At 45.3% G+C, this 25,687-nt stretch overlaps 1 protein-coding gene and 1 long non-coding RNA gene across 2 annotated transcripts in view; one reads left to right on the top strand and one right to left on the bottom strand.

Annotated features, from left to right (window-relative positions):
- The window catches only part of LOC140460102 (uncharacterized), a 67,340-nt gene that overhangs the window by 3,046 nt on the left and 38,607 nt on the right, over positions 1-25,687 (top strand). The window lies entirely within an intron of this gene.
- On the bottom strand, positions 1,901-18,407 carry LOC140460521 (uncharacterized). The gene is made up of 3 exons (XR_011954151.1): positions 17,929-18,407; positions 5,102-5,660; positions 1,901-2,748 (listed from the first exon to the last, which is right to left on the bottom strand). It is a non-coding gene; the product is annotated as an uncharacterized lncRNA (long non-coding RNA).

Here is a 25,687-nt window from a genome sequence, read left to right as displayed (position 1 = left end):
GCCCACCTATGTGGCTCAGGGGTGGCATGGTGACTCAGTGGTTAGTACCATTGCCTCACGATGCTGACCTGGGTTCAAATCCACCCTCGGGATGACAGTCTGTGTGTAGCTTTCACGATGCCCCCCCCACATCTGTATGGGTTACCTCTGAGTGCTCCAGTTTCCTTCCCCGATCTAAAGGTGTGCAGGTTAGTTTGGATTGGCCCATCTAAATTGTCCCACAGTGTTCAGGGATGTGTAGGTGTGGTGCATTAGTTGGGGTAAATGTAGAGGAATAGGGATAAGGGAATGGGTCTGGCTGGGTTACTCTGCGAGGGCCAGTGTGAACTTGTTGGACCAAAGGAACTGTTTCCATACTGTAGGGAATCTAATCTTAAAAAAAAGATTTCCTTCAAGCGATACTGATAAAATATGCCGAGTTGGACAAAGTATCCCATCAAGTTTGAGACAAACCCAGGGTTGAAGAAGTCGGAAGTCACACGACACCATGTTACAGTGCAACAAGTTTATTTGAAATCACAAGCTTTAGGAGCATTGCTCTTTCATGAGTGCTGCTCCTTCATCACTTCATCTGGTGCCATGTGACTTCTGACCTTGTCCTCCCCAATTCAACACCAGCACCTCTGCATCAGAGTTGACGAATGAGATTGGATTTTATTCGGCCTGATTTAGTGAGATGTTCATTTGGAAACTCAAAACTGTCGGACTGACAAAGAGACACGAATCATAGAGTCCCACAGCAGGAGACAGGCCCTTCGGTCCAACATTGTCCATACTGACCAAACTGTCCATCAACACTAAGCCCATTTCCCTGCACTTGGCCCATTTCCTTCCATACCTTTCCTATCCACGTATTTGTCCAAATGCCTTTTAAATGTTGTTAATGTACCCACCTCAACCACTTCCGCTGGCATCTTATTCCATATGTCTACCACCGTCTGCATAAATAAAGTTGCCCCTCACGTTCCCTTTTATTCTTTTTCCTCGAACCTTAAACTGATGCCCTCTAGCCCTCACATCCCCAACCCTGGGGTAAAAGTCTGAGTGCATTCACCCTCTCACGATCTCTTCATTTCTCTAAGGGCCTTTCTCAGTCTCTAATGCTCTAAATAAAAATATCTTAGCTTGTCCAACCTCTCCCTTTTACACAGACCCTTGAGTCCTGGCAACATCCTTGTATATGTCTTCAGCACTCTTCCAAGTTGAATAACATATTTGTTATAGACACTGCCCTGACGACATATTTTGTTGGAGAAAGAGGACCAAATATTATCCAAACTGGATAATCTGGCTGATGGGACAGGAAACCACTTCCTTTCTTGAGACAAGTCTCCTGGAGAGAACTGGCTGGCTGACTGATCTACTGACCCTCACAGTGCCCCACTGCCCTCAGTTATCTGGAGGGAGTCCACACATTTGCCTAAGGTGGTGCTTGAAACCTTTATCAACTTTGGGATGGATCCCCATTCATTCCGTGCTATGGAGTCATGCAGCCTGGAATCAGACCCTTCAGACCAACCAGTCCATGATCCCCAACTAAACTAGTGCCACCCATCTGCTCCTGGCCTGTATCCGGTTTGTTAATAGTTTTGTTCATTTGTTCACCATGATAGTTGGATAAATAAATTGCTGATTGTTCATTTTAAAGTGTTGGGGATTTATTCTTATCACTAGAGCAGGTTACACCACTTTTCATGCTAATTTTACAGATTATTGGGCGACACGCTCCTCTGGGTGTTTCTGTTTGAGAAAGGCGGTGCTGTCAGCCTTCGCTTTATAAGAGTATTGACGTGATGTACTGCTGAATGCAATGGAGTCAACATGAATCGCAGACTCTCACTGTGGTTGTGGGTGAATCACCTTAATTTGGCTCTTAACTCAGAAACTGCACACAATTAACTGCTGAAACAATGATTTACACTTTATTGTATGTAACAACACAAATAAAACTCAAGTAACCAAGTTCAACCTCACTCACAACTTGGCTATCTCCCAATTGATGGCTGAATTTAACTGAGTTTCCACCAACAGTTTATGTCTCTGGAAGTGTCCAGGGATTCAATGCAGCATTCTTCTTCCTCCAAGTACTGCTGCTACATCATTCTGAGGTTGAATTCTGGTGGAGATTCCTCACTTTCAAATCTATGATGCGATGTTTCTTTCGATTCTAACACCACCTCCTCACACTTCTGGAGATCTCTGGTCTGTAGCTTACCTTCTTATCCTCGAGGTTTAGTGGTTTGTTTGATACAGCCTTTCCTGCAAAAAACCCTTTTACGTCAGGGCCTTCCTTCCACAGACAAACTTAATTGTCCTTTTGTCATGAGGTTATTAAACACTTAGCTCATCTGTCCCAGGAAACAGTTTGTTGTTTTGCGTCCTTCTTCCCGGGGATGGTTAACTAGCAGAAATTAGGCCATTCAATCTGCTCCACTATTCAATCATTGCGGATATGTTCCTCAACCCAATTCTCCCCGTCACCCTTGATACTTTAGAATGATTAAGTCAGCTCCACCATTCAATGAGCTGAATGGCCTAATTTCTGCCTCTGAGGTCTTCTGATGTAGCAGTTTCTCAGTGTTTCTTGGTCCAGAAAGAGTTCCTGCTGACTCAGGGAGTTTGGAAAGTGCTGCAGTTTAAAGGACCACGCCACATTCCCCTCTGCCTCCTCCTGCGATAGTGGCAATTCCCAAGATCCCTTGGTATCCCTGAAAACAATCGAGGTGTCTGGAAATCTCTGCTGCTACTCTGGAACAGAAGGATTATGGGGAGAAAATTCAGAAATCTGATGTGCAAAGAGACTATGGAGTTCTGCTCCAGCATTCTCTCAAGGTAAACTTGCAGGTTGAGTCAGTGGTTAGGAAGGCAAATCCAATGAAGGCATTTATTTTGATCAGATTTGAATATAAAAGCAGGGATGTACTTCTGAGGCTCTGTAAGTCTCCGGTCACGCCACAATTGGAGTACTGTATGTAGATTTGGGCCCCATATCTCAGGAAGGATGTACTGGCCCTGGAACGTGTTCAGAGGTGGTTCAAAAGAATGGTCCAGGAATGAAAAATTTAACATAAGAACATTAGAGGACTCCAGGTTTATACTTCATGGAGTTCAGAAGGATGGGGGGGGGGGGATCTAATTGAAACCTACAGAATAATGAACGGTGTGGATGTTGGGAAGATGTTTCCATTGGTAGGACAGACTAGAACCTGAGGGCTCAGCTTTCCTGTCAAGGGAAGACCCTTTAGAACAGAGGGGAGAGAAACTTCTTCAGCCAGAGTATGGTGAATCTATGAAATTCACTGCCACAGAAAGCTGCGGAGGCCAAGTTACTGAGTATATTTAAGACTGAGATAGCTCGGCTCTTGAGTATCAAGGGGATCAAGGAGTTCGGGGAGAATGGGGTTGAGAAACGTATCAGCCGTGATTGAATGGTGAAGTAGACTCAATGGGCTGAATGGCCTAATTTCTGCTCCTGTGGTCTTATGGTATGCTGATGTGAGGAGGGGGGAAAAGAGATGGAGAGAAAGACAGTTAAGGTGAAGCTCGATAGAGATGAAGGAAATATAAGAATTGTATGATAAATGGCAGAACATATAGGAGCACTGGCATAGAGGGGTCTGGGCATATAGATCCGTGGAAGTGGTAATGCAGGTGGGCACGGTGGTCAAGAAGGCACACAGCACGCTTCCTTGAGTGTAAGAGTTACATTACAGCTGTTTATTCTGGCCACATTCGGAATATTGTGTGCAGTTCTGGTCACTGTGCTACTGGAAGGATGTGGGTGCTCTGGCTGATGATACAGACAAGGTTCACCAGGACATTGCATAGTCTGGAGGGCTCTCGTTACGAGCAGAGGAGGCATAAACCTGGATTGTTTTCTTTGGAAAAACAGAGGCTGAAAAGAGACCTCGACAAAATAATGAGAGACACAGATTGGCTGGACAGGGGTGGCAGGGTAGCTCAGCGGTTCGCACTGACACCTCACAGTGCCAGGGACCTGCGTTAGATTTTAGTGTCAGGCAACTAGCTGTGTGGAGTTGGCACATTATCCCTGCACCCCACCTCCCGTGTCTGCGTGGGCTTCCTCTGGCTGCTCCGGCTTCCTCCTACAATCCAAACATGTATAGGTAAGGGTGGATTAGCGATGCTATGTTACCCATAGTGTCCAGGGAGAGGCAGGTTAAGTTGGATTGTCTGTGTGTAAATTGCCCCAGTGTTCAGGGATGTGTAAGTTCGGTGCATTAGTCAGGAGTAAATGTAGATTAATAGGGGTAAGGGAACGGGTCTCTATGTGTTAATCTTTAGAGGGCCGGTATTGACTTGTTGGGCTGAATGGTCTGTTTCCACGCTGGAGGGATTCTGTGATAGTCAGAGGCGTTTTTTTTCCCCTCCAAAGTGGAAAGGTCAACTAAAAGAGGGCACAGGTTCAAGGTGAGCAGGGGACTGTTTGGGGGAGAGGTGGTGGGGGTGGGGGTGGGGGTGGGGAATCACACAGAAGAGTGGTGGGGGTTCCTGGAACGCACTGCCAGTGCAGGTAGTGGAAGCAGGCACCTTAACAATGTTTAAGGTGTATCTTGATAAACACATGAACGGGAGGTGAACAGAGGAAGAGAAACCACACACGGGCAATAAATAGCAGGTCTAAGTAAGGATTAAGAATTAGCACAGGCTTGAGGGTGTGTGTGTGCCTAAACCAAGTGAGACGGGCCTGAGACTGTGATGTATTGATACAGCTTTCCCCCACTATTTGAAAGTAGAGTGTTCCTTTCATACGCCGAAATGGCCTAAATCGAAGAAGCAATTACCATGAATTAATTTGTATTATGCCTTTCTTTGTAAAAACGCCAATCCTCTTCAGATTTCTTTCGGTTTGTGGGAGCAGGTATTAATGTAGGTCTTTTGTAAAAGTGAAGTAGTGTAAAGCGAACTTTGAAAAAGTGGGGGATACCTTTATGCTGATGGAGGGAAGATGGGGGGCAATGAAGAGGGGTGGATGGAGGCTCAGGTGGAGAATAAACACAGAGACCAATTGAGCAGCTTGGCCTGGTTCTGTGCTGGAGACTCAATGGGACAGAAACAAATGTATCTATTTCAGGTATACCTGCAGAATGCTCCATCCAGGATAAAAAATGTCCTTCATCTGCTTCAGCATACAGGGCAGATGAGCAGTTTCTCCCCGGTGTGGACCAAGAGGTGATGAGACTGAGTGAAGCCTTTCCCGTGCTGAATGCAGGTGAATGGCCGCTGCCCGGTGTATAAATGCTGATGAATATTGGGCAGGCGGGGAAGGGAAACCGTTCCTACATTTTCATGATTTCTCCATGGTGCAGGTGTCCTCGTATTTCTCCAGGTTCAACAATCAGTTGAAACTCGCTCACTCTTACACCATGTGTGTGGTGTTACTGGTGAACCCGCTGATAATTGGAGGACTCTCATTCAGTCTGTAAAGCATATTCCAGTCACTACTCTGGTGTGTGGGTATGTGAGACTCTGAGTTTCCAGTCACACTGACGTTTTAAATCTAACAAAGCAGGCAGATCTTCTCCCCTTTGTTTTCAAGGCCATCAATATCCAAGTCCTGGTGAATCAATCGACTGTCAGACTTCGATGTGATGTTTGGTCTGAGATTTCTGCCTCCAAATTCTTCTCTTGTAATATTCCTGTGGAAAGAGATTGCAAAGGTCATCGCTGTCAGTCCACAATAGAAAATCAAAACACACAATTCTAGTTTCTGTGGATCATTCTTTCCTCTCTTAATACCCAAGATCTTTGTGCTGATCTATATGTAAATGTGTTCAGCAGGGTAATGTGACGGATTGCATACCCCATGAAGAGTTCACTCAAGTTGCTGAATTGACATCTATCATGCGGTATTGACGTTCTGACTGAAGATATACAATATTCTGCAGTACAATATTATGAGCTCAGAAACAACTGCAAATCAGGCTTTTAGAGCCATAAACATTCCATCAAATACGTAACATATACCCCAGACTTATCTGTCTTATATTAACGCACGGTTGTCTTACATTTCCAGAAGACTCAGATTTAAGTTTTAAGTGTGACTTTTTGTAAAAGAAGCCGTCTTTTGAACTCCTTCCATGCTATACTGACTCTATTACTGGAAATACATCCATACTTCACCAGGATTCATGGATCAATGACGTGAGGCTTACCCTCTTATAATTTTCTGTTGCATAAATGTTTCGACGAATGCCAACGCTTTTCACTAGTCATAGAGTCAGAGACATAAAGCACAGAAACAGATCCTTCAATCTAACTTGTCCATGCCGACCAGATATCCAAAATTAGTCTAGTTCCATTTGCCATCACTTGGTCCATATCCCCCTAAACCCTTCCTTTTCATATACCCATCCAGATGCCTCCAACACTTCCTCTGGCAGCTCATTCCATACACTCATCACCCTCTGCAAAAAAAGGTTGACTGCAAGGTCCTTTTTAAATTTTTCCCCTCTCGCCCTAAACCTATGCCCTCGAGTTCTGCACTCCCCCTATCCCAGGGAAAAGACCTTGTCTATTCACCCCATCCACACCCAAGTTTTTATAAACCTCTTTAAAAAACACACACTCAGCCTGTGATGCTCTAGGGAAAACAGCCCCATCTTATTCAGCCTCTCCTTGTAGTTCAAACCCTCCTACCCTGGCAACAGCCTTGTGACTCTTCTCTGAATCCTTTCAAGTTTCACAACATCCTTCCGATAGGAGGCAGACCAGAATTGCACACAATTTTCCAGAAGAAGCCGACTGAAGCTGACTTTTGCAGTGTCTGCTCCCTGCTTGGATTCATACTCTCTGCCTCCTGTTGCTGCAAGTGAACAGTGCTTCCCCCCTTCTCTCTCCCTCCCAGGATAAGGAATGGAAAGGGGGAGACATTGCTTCACTCCCAGATTTTGCTCAGAAGAGCCCCGCTATTGTCTGAATGCACAAGTTGGACCATGAGCTTCTGAAGCTACTGCTGCTCCTCTCTCTCTCTGAATGAAGATTGAGCTTCACCCCAGACTGCAATTCCCTTCCTCTGTCCAAACATCTGTGAGCACAGCACATCTTTGTTGAAGTAAGGCATCTTTCCTGAATGTTACAATTAAAGGGGTGTCTTCCCCCTGATATTCAAAGGGATGGTCAGTCAGAGAAGGACCATGCCTTGTGTTGTGTGACATGTGTGACAGTTGCAACAGGATATCCCAACTCCTATGCTCAATTCAAAGTTTGTGAGAAGATTTGTCGCTCGGGTGCTCATTGTTGTGGTTCTGTTCGCTGAGCTGGGAATTTGTGTTGCAGACGTTTCATCTCCTGTCTAGGTGATATCCTCAGTGCTTGGGAGCCTCCTGTGAAGTGCTTCTGTATTGTTTCCTCCAGCATTTATAGTGGTTTGTCTCTGCAGCTTCCAGTTGTCAGTTCCAACTGTCCGCTGCAGTGGCCATATTGGGTCCAGGTCAATGTGTTTGTTGATAGAATCTGTGGATGAGTGCCATGCCAGAGAACAGCCAGGGAATTCCTAGAGGTATGGCCTCTAGGCATTTTTCCAGCACCACATTTTTCAACTCTGGATCTGGGACAAGGTGTGTGGTGTGGGGGTGGGTGGAGGGGAGGGGAAATAAGGAAACTGGTGAAATCTACATTGATCCTATGCAGTTAGTGCGTCCCAAGGCAGAAGACGAGGTGTTCTTCCTAAAAGCGTCAGGTAGCTAGAGCTTGGAGGGGGAGGCAGCAGAGCACCTGCATGTCCTTGACGGATTGTGAGGGGGAGTTAAAGCGTTCAGCCACAAGGCGGTGGGGTCGTTTAGTTTTGGCGTCCCACCGCTGTTCCCTGAAATGTTCTGCAAATTGGTGTCCAGTCTCCCCAATGTGGCAGAGACCACATCGAGAGCAATGGACGTATAAATAAATCTTATAAACAAATTGTATAAATCTTAGCCTGCCAGAGTTATTTTCTTTAATTAAGTTAAAGAAAATTTTAATTAAATTGGGTGACTACATGAAACGGTTTGTTCGTCAGACTCAAGTCATCATCCTCAAATGAGACAATGCCATTAATATCAGTGTGGGATATAGGTAAATTAATGTTACTTCTGCAATTCTGCAATTCCATTTTACAAAGTAAAATGAACTCACACCAGTGTGTAATTGTTTTAGCCACGAGCTGAGTCAACAAGAATGGAAACGATGTGGAGGAAATATATAATTGTTTTTGTATTAGCTAAAATTGTATGTCAGAATGAGATGTGCCAGTAAAACAATGGCAGACATTACGGACAAATAGATAAGATGTTGTGAGGGGATGAAGTTAAGCTAGATACGCCTGTACAAACAGTAGGTATAAACATCTGCTTCCCACTTTTACAAAAACACAGGAACAAACCCCAATTAAAAGGGTCATAGGGATCAGAACAGCCTCGGGAAAGGCACAGATGAAGGGGGTAGATAATGATGAAGAAAGAAAATGCCCAACAATGACCTACAGCAGGATGATGTCAAACAGCCTTGTGAGGCCAGGAATAAGCATTTTGTCACAGACAAGGCCGGATAAGGCAAGAGATAAACAGGGGTAATGGGGGCCGGTCTTAGGGAAGTGGACGATGTAAGCAGGGGAGGAGCGATGTAAAACAAAAGACATCAAATCATATAAATATTATGTATGAATTGAACTTGGTGTGTGTATGTCCTCTGCTTTATAGGCACTGGACATCTCACCCACTTGCAAGTGTAAACTAAAGGACACTGCTGATTCAGATTTTGTCTCGGACTGCAATTATTGAGGTGTGTGAGCTTTGTTTCTCACAATTGGGGGCTGTCCGGGATTTTTTTTTTCCATCACCGGGGGGAGTGGCTGGCCTTGGACACTGGGAAGACGTGTCCCGTTCCCCATTGAGGAGCGGTCTCGTGTCCTGGCTTGGTCTGCTCCCTTGGGCGACTGGTACGAATCCCACAAGAGAGACATCTGAATCAGACAGGGATAGACGTTCGATAGAAAATACGGCGACAAGGGGCCAGGCAACTCTGTGCACAGACCAAGGTAAGAAACCTGACTTTTAAGTATTGCCTTGGTGGCCGGGATTGAGTTTTAGTAGTTAATAAGGGACTAACGAAGGAACTCAATATGGGTTGTGCCGTGGGTAAGGAAAAAGCCTCCGGGAAAACAAAAGAAGGAAAAAGCAATGGAAATGGAGGCGGGGTCCCTTACAACATACCTCCAGAAAGTCCTTTGGGGAGGATGTTGTGGAATTGGCAAAATAATACTTGTACAAGGGAAAAAGATGATTAAATATTGTTGCTTCGTATGGACTAAGGAATCCATTCTTCGTCCCGCCTCTTCTGGCCAAAATACAGGTCGGACAAAGACTGGGTTTGTAAATATCTGAATTTATTTGTCAATGAGTGAGAGAGAGAGAGAGAGAGAGAGAGAGAGAGAGAGAGAGAGAGAGAGAGAGAATGAAAAGAGCTGTACAGCTGGTAGAAAGTTTAACCCTTTGTGATTTGGTTTGAATGCACCAATTTGTTTGTTGGTGATTGAATGTTTGCGTTTTATTCCCTGGAATTTGAGTTCCGGGACTGTTTTGAATCTGATTTTTATTATGGAAACTTAACATGATTTCTTTAAAGGTTAAGGATTCTATCGAGATTATGAAAAAAAAGAATGTTCTTCTTCCAGGTCATGACTGCCTTACTATCAGTTTCTAACTAATCTCTTTTATCTTTACATAAAAGCGATTTATGGAGGACAGTTGAAGTTTCAGTTCAACATTAGATTGTAGTAAAAACAAAATTCTATGGTTAATATCTGTGACCTTGGATTCGGCCATTGTTCATGCATTAGAAGTTTTGTTTTTAACTTGAATAGACAAATTCTTTTAAGGCAGCTCTGATTATTTCACGACCTATAGTATTGTACTTGAGCAATGATTGGTCTGCACTACTTGAGAAAACTAATTTTGGATTTAAATTAAGGGACTAAAACTGGGTGATTACAGTGGATTTCAAAATTGAGAACTGTATGCATTTTACATTTTGAATATTAAATACTGAATTCAGTATTTAATATTCAAAATGTAAAATATATTTACAAGTTGGAACAGGCTTTAAAGTTAGTCAAGCATGAATTGATGAATTGGTGTTTGAAGTTATGGGGAGCTAGAAATATTGCAATATTTCTTTAAAAAAGAAAAAGGGGAAGAACGTAATGACTTATCCCCTTCGGGAGGGACCAATAGGGGACAAAGAGATTGGGTTTGTAAGTGTCCCCCTCAGCAGTGGGGAGGTCAGAACAGTTAAAAAAGAAATGAAGGTCCTGGTTGAGGATCCGGTAGGGTTGTCTGAACAAATTGATCAATTTTTGGGGCCCAGTCTGTATACCTGGGCTGAGTTAATGTCTATTTTGAATATACTATTTACTGGGGAAGAAAGGGGACTTATATGGGGAGCAGCCATTAAAATTGGGACAGGGAACACCCCATTGGAGATGAGGATGCTGGACAGGGAGAGGTGAAGTTTCCCCTCAGAAACCCCCAGTGGGAAAATCAAAATCAATGTCAACACGGTCAATTACTGTTTCGGGGGTAAAAGGGGAAGGATTTACTGTTCCAGTATTTGAACCTATGATGATAGAAGGTCCTAAGGATAGGGTCACAGGGGAAGTGTTGTATATCTCTGATATAGGAAGTAACATATTAGGGAGAGACTTAATTATCCTCTTAGGACTGGGGATTGGAATTCAGGAAAAAGAATTAATGAGGGAAGAAATGAGGGAATTGAAAGACCTGATTCTAAAAGGAATAAGAGAGGCAGTTCCGAAGTCACAGAATTTGACTAAAGCCTTTGAAGTTAGACAGGAGAAAGGTGAGACTCCCTCAGCTTTCTTGCAAAGATTAAGAGACTCAATGCAGAAATATTCTGGAATGAACCCTGAGGACCCAGTGGCACAGGGTCTTTTGAAAGTACATTTTGTGACAAAGGAATGGCCAGACATACAGAGAAAGATACAGCAGATAGAAGGGTGGAGTGAAAAGCCATTAGATGAATTGTTAAGAGAGGCACAGAAAGTGTTTGTAAAGAGAGAGGATGATAGACAGAAACAGAAGGTGAAAATGATGGTAGCTGCGGTTGATGAGGTAGTTAAGAAAAGAGTGGAACCAATAGTGAGCAACCGGAGCGGTGGGTGGCGGCATGTCAGACAGAGAGGACAAGGGGGAGCGTTTGATAGAGGGTTCGAGCGACAGGGGCAGAGCTGGAGGTCTCCACAGGCAGGATGCTATTATTGCGGAAAGATAGGGCACTTTAAGCGGAAGTGTCCTGCTCTGAAAAGGGAAGAGAGGGCAATTCCGCTTATGAATTTTGATGAAGAATAGGGGTGTCAGGGGTTCCTGCCCTTGGGGGCCCACCAGGAACCCTTGATAAACCTGAAGGTGGGACCCTGTAGGGAAGAGGTAGTCTTCCTAGTAGATACGGGGCAGCACAGTCATCGCTGAATTTTAAACCAAAGAAAGTAGGAATGTCAACACGGTCAATTACTGTTTCGGGGGTAAAAGGGGAAGGATTTGCTGTTCCAGTATTTGAACCTATGATGATAGAAGGTCCTAAGGATAGGGTCACAGGGGAACTGTTGTATATCTCTGATATAGGAAGTAACATATTAGGGAGAGACTTAATTATCCTCTTAGGACTGGGGATTGGAATTCAGGAAAAAGAATTAGTTGTACAAAGGCAATGTTGACAGAGGATGTGGAGAGAGAGATAGACCCTATTGTATGGGCTAGGGAAGGGAATTGTGGAAAACTACAGATCCCTCCCCTTGAAGTAAATTTTAAAAAAAGGAAAAGGGGACGTTGTCTGTGAGCGACAATATCCCATTTCCATAGAAGGTAAACGAGGACTGCAGCCAGTAATTGAAGGATTGATTAGAGATGGACTGTTGGAGCCATGTAAGTCTCCTTATAATACCCCAATTCTACCAGTGCGGACATCCGATGGAACTGATCGATTGGTGCAGGATTTGAGAACATTAAATTGAATAGTACAGATCAGGCACCCAGTGGTGCCAAACCCCTATACCTTATTAAGTGAGATCCCTCATGACCACAAATGGTTTAGTGTGATAGATTTAAAGGATGCCTTTTGGGCTTGTCCCTTGGCAGAGGAAGGTAGGAATTTGTTTGCCTTTGAGTGGGAAGACCCTAAGACAGGACAGAAACAGTAATACCGGTGTACTGTGCTTCCCCAGGAATCCCCGAATTTATTTGGACAGATGTTAGAACAAATTTTGGAGAAATTTAGCAGCCCCAAGGGGACTACCCTGTGGCAGTATGTAGACGACCTCTTAGTAACAGGAAAAGAAAAGAGAAAGAGTAGTAGAAGCCACTAACAAATTATCGAATTTCCTGGGTCAGCAGGGACTGCGAGCATCTAAAAACAAACTACAAAAAGTGGAGCAAGAAGTGAAATACTTGGGACATTTAGTTAGTGAGGGAAAGCGAAAGGTAAGCCCGGAACGGATAGAGGGAATAGTGGGGATGCTACTGCCCAGCACGAAACGGGAGTTACGCAAATTTTTGGGTCTAACGGTTTATTGCAGATTGTGGATTGATTCCTATGCACAGAAGACTAAGAAATTATATCTCAAACTATTAGAGGGGAAGCAAAATGTCTAAGTTGGGATGATGAGGAAAAAGACCTAGTTGAGGAACTCAAAAGAGATCTGATCCATTCCCCCGTGTTAGCCTTACCTTCTCTAGATAAACCTTTCCACCTCTTTGCTACGTGGATAAGGGAGCGGTTTTGGGAGTATTGACCCAGAGGTGGGGAGGAATGAGACAACCAGTAGCATATCTTTCAAAGCTACTGGATCCAGTATCCCGGGGGTGGCCTGAGTGTGTGCAGGCTGTGGCTGCCACTGCACTGTTGGTGGAGGAAAGCAGAAAGCTTACATTTGGGGGAGCCCTAATAGTAAGCACTCCACGCCAAGTGAGAACAATCCTAAACCAAAAAGCTGGGTGATGGTTGACAGACTCGCGGATTCTGAAATATGAGGCAATATTAATACAAAAGGATGATCTAGTGTTGGTCACTGACAATTGTTTAAATCCAGCTGCCTTTCTTTGGAAAGGGGAAGGAGACTCTCCTCAGAATCCAGGGCACGATTGCTTTGACATTATAGAATACCAAACTAAGGTCCGCATGGACCTGAGAGATGTTCCACTTCATGCAGGGGCTAGACTTTTTATAGACGGATCATCCCGGGTGACTGAAGGGAAAAGACATAATGGGTATGCAGTCGTAGACGGGACAAACAGTAGTGTGGTGGAGGCAAGATGGTTGCCAAATGGGTGGTCAGCTCAGACTTGTGAACTGTATGCATTGGAAAGAGCCCTTAGGGCATTAGAGAATAAAGAGGGAACAGTATACACTGACTCTAAATATGCATTTGGTGATGTGCACACTTTCGGTAAGATATGGCAGGAACAACGGCTGATCAATAGCCGAGGGAAAGAATTAGGACATGAAGAATTGATTAAACGGGTCTTGGAGTCCCTATTACTTCCCTGAGAAATAGCAGTAGTGCATGTAAATGGTCATCAGAAAGGAAATGAACTAGAAGTTAGGGGAAATAGATTAGCCGATGAAGTGGCTAAGGAAGCAGCCCTGAACCCACAAGAAGTGGTGATTCATTCCCTAATACCTATTGTCCCAAGTCCTAGGGAAGCTCCTATATTTACTGAAAGCGAAGAAAATGAATTGAGAGCTTTAGGGGCTGTAAAAACAGCAGACGGGCATTGGAGGTTACCTGATGGAAGGGAAATGTTAAACAAAATGATGATGCGAGAGATTATGGCTGTCCTACACCAAGGCAGCCATTGGGGAGTACAAGCAATGTGTGATTTAGTTCTTAGGGAATATGGATGTAAAGAAATATATACAATTGCTTAACAAATATGTGAGGGATGTATAATATGCAGAAAGGTAAATAAGAAAGTCTTGAGAAAACAGACCTCGGGAGGAAGAGACCCAGGATTGAGACCTTTCCAGAGTATACAAGTAGATTATACTGAACTCCCCAGGGTAGGAAGACTAAAATATATGCTAGTCATAGTAGATCATCTATCTGGTTGGGTTGAGGCATACCCCCTAGCTACCGCCACTGCGAGTGGAGTGTCTAAAACAATATTGGACCACATAATTCCCCGATATGGGCTCGTGAACCATATTGATTCCGACCAAGGAACTCACTTTACCTCTAAAGTGTTACCGGGGGTAATGAAAGGGTTGGGAATTTCCTGGGAGTTCCATACTCCATGGCACCCGCCATCATCGGGAAGGATTGAGAGAATGAACCAAACACTCAAATGACAGCTCTCTAAATTGATAATAGAAACCAGACTCCCTTGGACCAAATGTTTACCTATAGCTCTCTTGCGAGTACGAACGGCCCCAAGGAAAGATTTGGGACTATCCCCCTATGAAATCTTATTTGGATTACCTTACTTGGGAACGAATGGAGAATTGCCAGTTCCCGAAACTAAAGATTTGTTTTTAAAGAAGTACATACTGGGCTTGTCCTCCTCTTTGTTTTTCCTCAGGAAACAGGGTTTACTGGCACAGACTCCACCCCTTGAATTCACCGTTCATCCCATCCAGCCGGATGATTGAATCTTAGTAAAATCATGGACAGAGACTAAATCGCAGCCGGACTGGGAAGGGCCATACCAGGCTCTTTTGACTACCGAAACGGCAATAAGGACAGCGGAGAAAGGCTGGACTCATTACACTCGGATCAAAGGGCCAGTGGAATCTCCAGTTGAGGAAGAAGTCTGGACAGCCGAATCAACGCAAGGTCCGCTGAAACTCAGACTAAAGAGACTTTGAGTAACTAAATATACCGTGGCGACGCGAGCGCGGGATTATTTCTGTAAGATTGTATATTAAGTCTTTTTGTGCTTCAGCATGATGTTTAGAATACTGGGAATGCTGCTAGAATTATGATGCTAGCCCTTTTAGTATTGGGATTTCGTCAAATATCATTTTCATATGTATTATTAACGGTTCCCGAATCCGATAATCCACAAGTAATAGACGCTGATGTATGCAGCTTAGTAAATTGTGGGGATGTAGATAATCAGAGATAGTACCGCAGCTCTGAGATACATCTTAAGTCCTATGGGGATGGCACTTAGTATAATGGTCTCGTCACAGTACATCGGGCCCCCTTCCGACCAGCTTGTGATTGTCCTGATAAAAAGTGTAACCCAATATACCTAACGATAAGGAAAACTACATGGCATGAAACAATCCTGGGGGGGTGGGTGGCACCTATGAGATACAATGAAATGAAACGTTTGGGATAGAAATGAAAGCAAATGGGAAGGATTTCTTGGGCTATTGTTCTTCAATTAGTGTAGGACAGGGAAAACGGGTAGAACTACTGGGTAATAAGATACAATCTTTCACCCCTCCCGATGATCCTAAAGTAGTAAAATTTATAGAGGTAAAGGACTTGAAACAGACCATTGAAATAGAAACTGGGTACGGGGATGCAAATGCCTGGGTTGAATGGGTAAAGTATACTGTGAAAAGTCTGAACAAAAGAATTTCTATGCATTTGCCTCCGGTAGGCCAGTGGCCCAGGTGGTTCCAGGTGGAAGCGAGACAGGAAGGGCATGAAATGTATGATAGCCCTGTATCAGGATGAGACTGCGTGGAATGATAGGAATTGTACCTCCCTATCTCTGATGTTCCCTCCCTTGGAGAATAAAGATGCAAAAGTTCCCCCCCTGCTTTCTGCCGCAGTTGGAAATCACACATCGTGTGTGCGTAGACGAGGTACAAGTCGGTCGTAAGATTTGGGGGAGCTGAAATTATGTACAGAGATTAAGAATGTTACCGAAACGGAGAAGGGAGGGAACTACTCAACACTAAAGGTTCCCCGAGCGGATCTGTGGTGGGACTGTGGAGGCAAAATATTGAGACCCACGCTACCTCCAGATTGGAGAGGGATGTGTACAATTGTACAATTGGCAATTCCATTTACCCTGGCATTTGAGAAGGAAAAGATAGGACGGAAAAAGGGAAGGGGTAAGAGATTACTGTTAGACACTTCTTTCGATGACAGGATTTATCTCTATTCTGTAGGAGTCCCTAGGGGGCTACCTGATGAATTCAAGGCTCGTAACCAGATTGCAGCAGGCTTTGTGTTAGTTCTCTTTTGGTGGGTAACAATTAATAAAATGTAGATTGGATAAATTACATTTTCTATAATCAACAGTGATTTATAAATTATACAAGAGATGCGGTTAAAGGAATATCAGACCAGCTTGATGCGACAAGTAGGATGGTATGGGAAAACAGAATGGCCCTTGATAGGATTTTAGCAGAAAAAGGGTGTGTGTGTGTGTGTGTGTGTGTGTGTGTGTGTGTGTGAGATGTTAGGAGGAAGCTGTTGTAACTTTATTCCTAATAACACTGCACCTGATGGTTCAATTACTCAGGTCTTAAGAGGATTGACTACCTTAGCAGAGGAACTGGCTGAGAATTCAGGAGTAGATACATCTCTCACAGGATGGCTTGAATCCTGGTTTGGAAGGTAGAAGGGGATGGTGGTTTCTATCCTTACTTCCCTGATAGTAGTAGTCGGGGTATTAGTGGGCATTGGCTGTTGTATCATACCCTGTATGCGAGGGCTCACCCAAAGACCGATTGAAACAGCCTTGATGAAACAGGTGCCCCTAAAAGGAAAATGCAGAAGATAACAAATGGTAATTAAAGAAAAGGGGGAAATTGTGGGATATAGGTAAATTAATGTTACTTCTGCAATTCCATTTTACAAAGTAAAATGAACTCACACCAGTGTGTAATTGTTTTAGCCACGAGCTGAGTCAACAAGAATGGAAACAATGTGGAGGAAATATATAATTGTTTTTGTATTAGCTAAAATTGTATGTCAGAATGAGATGTGCCAGTAAAACAATGGCAGACATTACGGGCAAATAGATAAGATGTTGTGAGGGGATGAAGTTAAGCTAGATACGCCTGTACAAACAGTAGGTATAAACATCTGCTTCCCACTTTTACAAAAACACAGGAACAAACCCCAATTAAAAGGGTCATCGGGATCAGAACAGCCTCGGGAAAGGCACAGATGAAGGGGGTAGATAATGATGAAGAAAGAATATGCCCAACAATGACCTACAGCAGGATCAGGTCAAACAGCTTTGTGAGGCCAGGAATAAGCATTTTGTCACAGACAAGGCCGGATAAGGCAAGAGATAAACAGGGGTAATGGGGGCCGGTCTTAGGGAAGTGGACGATGTAAGCAGGGGAGGAGCGATGTAAAACAAAAGACATCAAATCATATAAATATTATGTATGAATTGAACTTGGTGTGTGTATGTCCTCTGCCTTACAGGCACTGGCCATCTCACCCACTTGCAAGTGTAAAATAAAGGACGCTGCTGATTCAGATTTTGTCTCGGACTGCAATTATTGAGGTGTGTGAGCTTTGTTTCTCACAATCAGTGAACTGCTTTTTTGTTAGAACCACAAGTTCTTGATTTATTTTCATAACTTATTGATATTCACATCTGCACATTCAATGTCAAACTCTGACATCAGAAATGACATGACACCATTAATTTTTTCTTACAATAATCCAACAAACAAATTAATAACACCGTGAATACCAAGTCTCATTAATATGAAATTAAATTTGACCAAATAAAATGTAAAATCGAGATGTGAGATAACAAATGGGGAAAGGGCAGAAGGTAAGAAATGCAGCATCATAGAAGGTGCTCCTCCAGGGAGTGTATTTTACCAACTACAACTGCTCAATATAAACAAACACTCTGACATGATCCTCCGGTTTTAATGTAAACCATAGCCCCATACAGTAGGTACCATTTAAATAAGTTAATAGATACAAGCCTTGAGCAAATCCAGCCTCCAGCCGGACCCCCCGCTTCTTGGAGCTCGGACCTTCCTCCAGCTCCGGGGGGTTGTTGAGCTCCTGGGCTCCGGCCGCTGCCGAAGAAGCCGCGGGCGCCGGCTCTCTCTCCTCCACCGCCGACATTTTTAATTTGTTTTCTCGTTCACCCGGTAACCGTCACCTCCCCCTTCCCGGGCCCCGGAAATTATACAAAAATAAACAATAAACCCCCCACCACCGGGGACTGTCTCCTTTTCTTCACAACTTTTGTTTGAAAAGTTCCGGCTTTAATTTGAAATGTATTTTAAAGGTATTTTCTGAGGTAAACGATGCCTGTCTGCCCCCCTCCCTCCGTCAGAAACCGCCCGCTGAGTCGATGAGAAAACCGCAGCCTCGCGCCGCCATCTTTGTTTTTCTTCTTCTTTCCGTCTCCTCCTTCACTGTAGCGCGTCATCCACGCCCCGCCCAATCAAAACTCACCTTACTCCAGCTGACCAATGGCGGCCGGCTTTGCAGTCGAAAAGGAAGCCACAACCCGGAATGTCGCTCTCCGATTCGTCCGCACCGACCGCAGCCTTTGGGATTGGTGGAGAGGTTCGCAGGCCCTTCACTGTCCCCGCCCCTTTACTACAATGGGCTCGAGGGGTTCAGGAGGAAGGTGTTCTCACTCATTCATTCAACAGGAGATGGGCTCAATTTACTGTAATGGGCTGTGGGGGTACAGTGGAGGAAGGTGTTTCCTCTCATTCAACAGAAGAGGACCTATTTACTACAGAGGCTTTTTTTTGTGATGCAGCTGTAGTCTCCCATAGAGCCCTGAGTCTCAGGTTTAAATCCCACTGCTCCAGTCTGTGTAATAACATACTCAATTTTTTTCAGTCATAAGTCACACAACTATAGTCCAACCCGTCTATTTGAAATCGCACGCGTTTGGAGCGTAGCCTCTTCATCAGGTGAAGACATGGAAAACAAAACGTGCAGGAAAGAGAATTCAGATAAATGACCAGCCATGGATGGTGATGAAAGACAGAGCATCTCAACAGTCAATTACCTATTCCCATTCCTATTTCTGATCTTCTTAATACATGACAAGTTGTGTATTTTCCAAACATTAATTTTATTTCAATGGTTTGAAAATGAATATTTAAGAATGGTCAGTTTATTCTTTCTCACTTGAGCACATTGTGACCCATAACTATTTCGATCCCACTGTTAATATCATAGCCCCTCTCATGAGATATCAGAGGAACAATTCATAAACAAAATTTGACACTGAGTCACTCGAGTAGACACTTGAACAGAGAAAGTGCCCGATACATATTGGGAACCTAAAGGTTATTGAAGTGAAATGTTAAGAGCAGGTGAACACCCCCAATAAGGGAACTCACCTGACTGACCTAATTATTATCACCACAGTATCCAGTGCTACTCTTCACCGAACACTGATTACTTTCCTTTTCAGTTTAATGATCCAACTATCTTTTGAATTCCATAATTGAATCTGATTCCAACACACTCTCTTGCAGACCATTCCAAAGGTCGGAGATTTTCAATCATTAATGAAATATGTTCTGGATCGCTCCCAAAACACAATTCATATGGATCTTGCTTCAAATCATTTGCAATAAGTTCTTCACATGGACAAATTTGCAGCTTAGAGCATTTGTTTAAATTTTATATCATATTGAGGTAGCACAGTGCTTGGCATTGCTACCTCACAGCACAAGGGACCCAGGTTCAATTCTAGCCTCAGGTGAGTGTCTGTCTGGAGTTTGCATGTTCTCCCTGTCTGCATGGGTTTCCTTCCACAGTCCAAAGATGTGCAGGTTAGGTGGATTGACCATGCGAAATTGCTCTGTGATGTGTAGGTTATGTGGATTAGTCATACTAAATGAACAGGATGATCCTGTTTGGGATGGTCTTTGGTGTGTCAGTGCACATTCAATGGGACAAATGGTCTCTTTCTGCACTGTCGGGATTTTATGTATCACTGTCTGATTTCTTGCACATGCTCCTTTATGAAAGGGACATTTTACTGTCATGTTCAGTACTGCAGTCTCTATATTTTCAGACAGACCTCTAAATTAGGTTTGAATGAAATTCCCCCATTTCACTATTTTAGCTACTATTCCCCCCCCCCTCCATTCCTTATTCATTTTTCCATTACCTGTGTTATGATTTCCCCCCCCCCCCCCCCCTTTATATATATTATTGTATACAGGCTAAATCTAGTTACCATGTCTCTAAAATATGAGATGAAATATGATTGCATACTTTTGAGTCCATTACTACAGCTTGTTAAGGTCTCTTGCCAAAGAGAACTCTTAATCCTGCATCCTTCGGTAGGATTATATGAGGATATCTGGTCAGCATGGACGAGTTGGATTAAATGGTTTGTTTCCGTCCTGTGCATCTCTATGACTATGACTATCGAATAAGGGCCAGGAGCAGGCAGGTGGGACTAGTTTAGTTGGGGATCATGTACTGAAAGGTCTGTTTCCAGGCTGTATGACAACACAGCCTCAAATGAATGGAGATCAATCCCAAAGAGATATTAAAGGTCTCGAGCACCACCTTAGGCACATGTGTGGACCCCTTCCAGATAACTGAGAGCAGTGGGGCACTGTGAAGTTCAGTACATCAGTTAGCCAGCAAGTTCTCTCCGGGAGACTTGTCTCGAGAAAGGAAGCAGTTTCCTGTCCCATGAACTGGACTGGATCAGTTTGGAGCAGGTCCTATATCTCTGGCAACATCGGAGGACAGAGTCGAGAGTGTGGTACTGGAAAAGCACAGCAGGTCAGGTAGCATCCAAGGAGCAGGAGAATTGACGTTTAGGGCATAAACCCTTCATCAGAAAGCGCTGAGAGATAAATGGAAGGTGGGGTGGTGTTGGGGAGAAGGTTGCTGAGAATGCAAAAAGTAGATGAAGATGATTGGTCGGAGAGGAGTGTGGGGCGGATAGATGGGAAAGGTGATGGACAGGTCAGGAGGGCGAGTGGAGGCTTGGGGATGTGATCAGGTGGGGGGGGGAAAGAGGAGGAGGAGGAGGATACATGAGGAGGATACATGACCTCAATGATTAGATTAGATTAGATTTACAGTGTGGAAACAGGCCCTTCGGCCCAACAAGTCCACACCGACCCGCCGAAGCGCAGCCCACCCATTCCCCTACATTTACTCCTTACCTAACACTACGGGCAATTCACCTGACCCTGCACATCTTTTGGACTGTGGGAGGAAACCGGAGCACCCGGAGGAAACCCACGCAGACACGGGGAGAACGTGCAAACTCCACACAGTCAGTCGCCTGAGGTGGGAACTGAACCCGGGTCTCTGACGCTGTGAGGCAGCAGTGCTAACCACTGTGCCACCGTGCCGCCCCATTGATCTTGATGGAATGGGAGGGGGAGTTGAAGTGTTCAGCCACAGGGCGATGGGGTTTGTGGGTTTCCCAGAGTGGTTCTCTGAAACAATCCACAAGTTGTGGTCCTGTCTCTCTGACGTAGAGAAGACCACATTGGATGCAATGGATACAGTGGATGACACTAGTGGAGGTCGAGGTAAATTTCTGTCAGATGTGGAAGGATCCTTTCGGGCCTAGGATGGAGGTGAGAGGAGTGGTATGGACACATGTTTTAGACTTCCTGTGGTGGCGGGGAAGGGGCCGGGAGTGGGGTGTGGGCTGGTTGTGGGCGCATGGACCTGACGAGGGAGTCGCAGAGGAAATGGCCTCTCTGGAATGCTGGTAGGGGTGGGGAGGGAAAAATATACCTGGTGGTGGGGTCCGTTTGTAGGGAGCAGAGGCTGATGTGATGTATCCGGAGGTTGGTGGGGTGGAAGGTGAGGACGTTTGGGGGTGGGTCCTGTCCTTGTTCCATTGGGAGGGGTGGGGTTCATGGGCGTTGTTGCAGGATGTGGAGGAGATGTGCTGGAGGGCATTGTCGACCACGTGGGAAGAGAAATTGCGAACTTGGAAGGAGGAGGCCCTCTGGGATTTTCTACGATGGAATTGGTCATCCTGGGAACAGATGCGGTGGAGGAATTGGGAATATGGGATTGCGTTTTTACAGGAGGTGGGGTGGGAGGAGGCGTAATCTAGGTAGCTAGGTAGGGGGTCGGTGGGCTTGTCGTAGATGTCCACAGTTAGTCGGTTGCCAGAGATGGAGAGGTCCTGGAATGGGAGATGGTCCAGGTGAAGTTGAGGTCGGGGTGAAAGGTGTCGATAAAGATAACGAACTGTTCAAACTCCTTGTGAGAGCATGAAGTGGCACCAATATGGTCATCGATGTACCGGAGGAACAGGTGTAACTGAGGAAAATGGACTGTTCCACGTACCCGACAAAGAGGCAGGCATAGCTGGGTCCCATGCGGGTGCCCATGGCTACCCCTTTAGTTTGGTACATTGGTTTGGATGCCATCTGAGGTTTGTGCGGATCACTTCAGTGGGAACGCGCAGTCCAGGGCTCAGTGAGCATCACTGCAAGCAAAGCTCACAGAATCCCTACAGGGAAACAGGCCCTTCAACCCAACAATTCCGCACCGACCCTCTGAAGAGCAACCCACCCAGACCTATTCCCTTCCCCATTAGTCTACATTACCCCTAAACAATACACTGCACCTACACATCCCTGAACACGCTGGGACAATTTAGCTTGGCTAATTCACTTGCTCATGTTTGGACTGTGGGAGCACCCAGAGGAAACCCTTGCAAACATGGGGGGAGAATGTGCAAACTCCACAAAGACAGTCACTCTGAGGGTGGAATCGAACCCTGGTCCCTGGCGATGTGACACAGTGGCACTAATCACTGAGCTACTGTGCCGCCCGTGAGCTAACCTGGGGTTGGGGGAAAATGGGAGGGGTGTGGGTGTGCTGTCTAGCAGAAAACAAAGACTGACGCTCCCACTGCACCCACTGTCAGAACAGGCAGGAGGTTCAGTCCTGGGGGTGACCCACATCAGCGTCGCCGGTGGAATCTGCTGGTGCCCCCTCTGGTGTCTCTGCAAGTTACTGGACAACGTGAACCTCCGCCTGCACTTGGGGCAGGCAAACGGCCTCTCCCCGGTGTGGACCCGATGGTGCCTCAGCAGGTTGGAGGCCTGGGTAAAGCCCTTCCCGCACTCAGGGCAGCTGAATGGTCTCTCCCCCGTGTGGAACTGCTAGTGGTCCAGCAAGTCAGAGGAGCGTTTAAAGCCCTTCCCATACTCAGGGCAGGGGAACGGCCTCTCCCCCATGTGGACCCGCTGGTGCCTCAGCAGGGCACAGGAATTACCAAAGGCCTTCCCACACTCAGAATAGCTGAAGGGCCTCTCCCCAGTGTGGACCCACCGGTGGGTCAGCAGGTTGGAGGATTTGCTGAAGGCCTTCCCGCACTCAGGGCAGGGGAAGGATCTCACCCCAGTGTGGACCTGCTGGTGGGCCACAAGGGTAGAGGCCTAGGCAAAGCTGTTCTCACACTCAGGACAGGAGAATGGACTCTCCACTGTGTGGACCTGCAAGTGGGCCATCAGGTTGGAGGAGCAGGTAAACCCCTTCCCACACTCGGGGCAGGGGAATGGCCTCTCCCCGGTGTGACTGCGCCGATGAGTCTCCAGAGCAGACGGGAAACTGAAGCATTTCCCACAGTCGCCACACTTCCACGGTTTCTGCGTGGGGCAGGATTCCTCAGGTTTCTCCTTGGCTGAAGCTTCAGCCGCACACAAACGTGTGTACAGCCCCTCCCCAGTGTGAATTCCTCTTTCCAGGCCGTATAACTGTTTCTGGCTCCACACTCAATGCACTGCAACAGTAGGGTCTCTCCTCCAGTCCCACTGATGCTGAAAACGTTATGAAACAGGAACCAAAAAGCATCGCTCCATCTCACAGAATCATAGTTGAAAATCTTTGCTGTCCCGATGGATTGAGTGACTGTCAGACATTGATGTGAAAATGATAACTGCAGACGCTGGAGATCAGAGTCGAAAAGTGTAGTGTTGGAAAAACAGCAGGTCAGGCAGCATCCGAGGAGCAGAAGAGTCAAGTATAAGCTGTTGATTTTGAAACTTCCATCTTCAGAGAGTCTGTAAAAAGAGATTACAAAAGTCATCATTGTCAATCCGGGGGTAGGTGGGGTCGGAATGAGACAACAAGGTATTGACACCGACACCAGAAAGAAACTGAACATAGAGATGTGGCAAATGTTAGTGGCAAGCCAGAGTCAGAGAGAGACACAGCACAGAAACATACCCTTTGGTCCAACTCATCCATGTCGATCAGATATCCAAAATTAATCTAGTTCCATTTGCCAGCATTTGGCCAATAACCCTCTAAACCCCTCCTATTCATATACCTATCCAGGTGCCTTTTAACTGTCATAATTGTACCAGCACCCACCACTTCCTCTAACAGCTTTGTACACACACCACCTTCTGCCTGAAAACTTGCCCCTTAGGTTCGTTTCTAACAAATTGCTCTCCATCTAAACCCGTAGCACTATGGCAATCCCAGTCTATGTTTGAAAAGTTAAAATCCTAACAATAACCATCCTATTACTCTTACAGGTAACTCAAATCTCTATACAAATTTGTTTCTCAATTTCCCACTGACCATGAGGGTGTCTACAACACAATCCCAATAAGGTGATCATCCCTTCCTTATTTCTCAGTTCCAACCAAATAACCTTCCTGGATGTATTCCTAGGAATATCCTCCTTAAGTCCAACAGGATCTTGCCTCCCTTTCTCTCTTTCCTGTAGCATTTGTATCCTGAAACATTAAGCTGCCAGTCCTGCCCATCCCTGAGCCACGTCTCTGTAATTGCTATGATATCATATCCCATCTTCCTAATTATGCCCTGAGTTCAACTGCCTTCCCTGTTAGGCCTCTTGCAATGAAGTAAGTGCAGTTTAATTTGTTAGTCCTACCTTGCTCTCTGCTTTGTCCCTTCCTGACCTGACTGTTTGACTCACTCCCTTTCCCAACTGTACCAGTCTCATGTTGATCTCTTTCCACACTATTTCCCTGGGTACCTCCCCACGCACTCACCTTGATAGTTTAATTCCTCCCGAGCAGCTCTTGCAAATTTCCCTGCCAGTATATTAGCACTCTTCCAATATTCAGGTGCAATCTATCCTTCTTGTACAGGTCACATCTACTCCAGAAGAGATTCCAATGATCCAAAAATGTGAACCCTTCTCCCATGCACCAGCTCCTCAGCCATGCATTCATCTGCTCTATCCTCTCTATTCCAACCCTCACTAGCTCATAGCACTGGCAAAATCCAGATTTTTCTTGACTCTAGGACCTCTTTTTTTTAAATTTGTGCCTGACTTTCGACACTTTCCGTTCAGAATTGCATTCTTTTCCCTTCCTATGTCATTGGTTCCAATGTGTACAATGACCTCCAACCGGTCCCTCTCCCTTTTGAGAACATTCTGCACCCTCTCGGAGACATCCTTGATCCTGGCACCAGGGAGGCGACACGCCATTCTGATTTTTCGCTGCTAACCACACAAGCGTCAGTTTGTACCTCTGACTAGAGAGCCCCTTATCACAATTGATCACTTGGAACCCCGACGTACCCCTCATTGCATGAGAGCATGTCTCGAGACCAGAAACTTGGCTGTTCGTGCTACATTCCCTGAGAGACCATCACTCCCTACATTTTCCAAAACAGCAGACTTGTTTGAAATGGGGACAGCCACAGAAGACTCCTGCACTACCTGCCTACCCCTCCTACCTTTCCTGGAGTTAACCCATCTCCCTGACTGTAGCTGCGGCT

The sequence above is a fragment of the Chiloscyllium punctatum genome, chromosome 36 (assembly GCF_047496795.1).
Source record: "Chiloscyllium punctatum isolate Juve2018m chromosome 36, sChiPun1.3, whole genome shotgun sequence".
Classification (NCBI taxonomy): domain Eukaryota; kingdom Metazoa; phylum Chordata; class Chondrichthyes; order Orectolobiformes; family Hemiscylliidae; genus Chiloscyllium; species Chiloscyllium punctatum.
The sequence above is the reverse complement of the archived record's forward strand: the minus strand, read 5'-3'. Positions and strand labels throughout refer to the sequence as shown.